Here is a 2,678-nt window from a genome sequence, read left to right as displayed (position 1 = left end):
ATGATTTACCACAGCTGCGACAAAATATCATGGACGCAGTCGCTGTTGTTGACCTTGAGATGTTGAAACGTGTGTGGTAGAAACTTCATTACAGGACTGATGTCTGCCATGTCACCAAGGGTGAATATATCGAGCACCTGTAAGGTAGGAGAGAAACTTGGAGTGTCTCACCCTCTGTTGATATGCTCCCCCCACCCCATTGTGACCATCATGGCTACTGTACCGCGAGTTTATAAATCCTGGAGGGACTTATGAATTAACCTGTATTTAGGGTAAGAACTTTCTTGGAAGATACCTGTTTTAGCCATGCAGTACATCTGAGTCTAACTCCTTTTTCTTTGAGGCACAAATAGTAGTTTCATATGTAAGATTTGAGGCTTTCATGGCGGTGACTATGAAGAAAGCAGTCTTCTGGGATTTGGCACCGTGTATATGTGGTGTTAACCGACGTTTCGGAGGAACGTATCGCCCCCATCTTCAGGGTTGAAAGTAAATCTGCAAGCGACAACACCGTGAGACACGGTCAAGCCCATGTCTCACGGTGCCAAATCCCAGAAGACTGCTTTCGTCAGTAGTTTCATATGTATGTAACACTATGTTGCCCTATACAGTAATGTAATGGGTACACTAATCCATAATCTTCTTCAGTAACTGCTCTACAACCCAAAATGGGTCTTGGATAGCTCAACAATTTCTTTCCATTGTTCCTTCCTTTGTACAAATGTCTTCCAACTACTAACCTATAATAGACGGTTTTTATTCCATAGAATTCAGTTAAAAGTCCAACAGAGTTATTACATAATATTCAATTTAAATAACACTAATCACAATTCTAAATATTCACCAAGTTAGAACAGGTTGCGGCAGATGGGGCAGGTTGCTTTGTTGCTTGTATTGAACCACTTGTACTGAAAAGAAAAATAAAGGTTATTATGCATGCATTTTACTTGCAACCATCTTCTCTCATACCACAGCCCTTCTGCAAATTAAAAACAAAAGGATGACAACTTGAACAGCACAGCNTCATATGTTTGTAACACTATGTTGCCCTATACAGTAATGTAATGGGTACACTAATCCATAATCTTCTTCAGTAACTGCTCTACAACCCAAAATGGGTCTTGGATAGCTCAACAATTTCTTCCATTGTTCCTTCCTTTGTACAAATGTCTTCCAACTACTAACCTATAATAGACGGTTTTTATTCCATACAATTCAGTTAAAAGTCCAACAGAGTTATTACATAATATTCAATTTAAATAACATTAATCACAATTCTAAATATTCACCAAGTTAGAACAGGTTGCGGCAGATGGGGCAGGTTGCTTTGTTGCTTGTATTGAACCACTTGTACTGAAAAGAAAAATAAAGGTTATTATACATGCATTTTACTTGCAACCTTCTTCTCTCATACCACAGCCTTTCTGCAAATTAAAAACAAAAGGAGGAAGACAACTTGAACAGCACAGAGACTGGTTTGGAATGAAAATTATTTGACAACAGAAGAGTTCACAGAAGGAAATGGTGACCTCAACTGGGAATGAGGTATTTTTGACAGAGGGAGCTTGTACTTATGTATATACTTTCTACTCACTAAGCAAGTGGAGTGAAACTTCTTTTTACATGTAGAGCAACACTGCCGAGGGATCTGGAAGTTTGAGCCATGCAGAACAGAGAAACAAATGTAGCACTCGTCAACACCTTCAAATAGCTTATCCAAGTTGCTCTTCCAGAGTGCCAAGCCATCCCAGATGGAGCCATTCTGTAATAATCAAACAGCATTTGATTACAAACAATTTTGCCAAGTACCTTGTACAATAGCATCTACCACTTCATGTCTGCATAGACAATGCAGCTGGTCCTGAAACTCATGAATCTAAAGATTACATGACTACTTTCTGGTCATAAGTCTCTTAAAAGCATTTATTTAATTAATATAATGAAATATTTCATTAGCCTATGAAGTAACATGACAAAGAAGACAATTAGTTTGCATCCTAGCAAGAAAGAAGTGGCTTGCCTTCAGATATTTTTATACAAGGTGGGGCGCAGAAACTTCTTTTTTGTGAAGACATATTGTGAAGGGAGGGGAGGTCGCAGAAAAGTGGAGATAGGCTCAGCGAACACAGCAGTCGCGGAAGTTTCTGTCTAATGCCCCTTAGTAGGAAACATGAGGTGGACGAGTGAGCAGTGTGTGTTTGCTGTTGAAGCCTATTTTTTGAACAACCATTCCTTCGTGGCAGTGCAGCGTGCGTTCCGTACTCACTTTGGAATTAAGCCCAGAGGTCTGGTTGCCAACCGGAAATCGATTGTTTTGTGGGTAGAGAACTTTAGGACAACTGGGTGTGTGGTGAAAAAATCATCAGGATGACAATGGACCATTATGACACCAGAAAATGTGGAGGCAGTTCGACAGTCGATTTTGAGATCTCCAAGACACTCCGCTCACAAACATGCAGTCGCCCTAGACATATCCAATCATTCAATGTGCCTAATTCTTCACGAACATCTTCATTCCCATCCTTATAAGATGGTAGTTGTGCAAGAATTGTCACATGATTTCCAGAACCAAATAACGGCTTGCGAAACATTACTGGAAACTTTACCCCCTGACGCACTTGTTTTCTTTAGTGTCCGGATATGTCAACAAGCAGAATATGCACTATTGGAGTGGTAAC

General features: G+C 40.0%; 1 long non-coding RNA gene across 1 annotated transcript; it reads right to left on the bottom strand.

Moving 5' to 3' along the window:
• Positions 1 to 1,153: 1,153 nt before the first annotated feature.
• Positions 1,154 to 2,075, bottom strand: LOC111873751. The gene is made up of 2 exons (XR_002844428.2): positions 1,595 to 2,075; positions 1,154 to 1,353 (listed from the first exon to the last, which is right to left on the bottom strand). It is a non-coding gene; the product is annotated as an uncharacterized LOC111873751 (long non-coding RNA).
• Positions 2,076 to 2,678: the final 603 nt, after the last annotated feature.

This window comes from Cryptotermes secundus, unplaced genomic scaffold (assembly GCF_002891405.2).
Source record: "Cryptotermes secundus unplaced genomic scaffold, Csec_1.0 scaffold7100, whole genome shotgun sequence".
NCBI lineage: Eukaryota > Metazoa > Arthropoda > Insecta > Blattodea > Kalotermitidae > Cryptotermes > Cryptotermes secundus.
The sequence above is the reverse complement of the archived record's forward strand: the minus strand, read 5'-3'. Positions and strand labels throughout refer to the sequence as shown.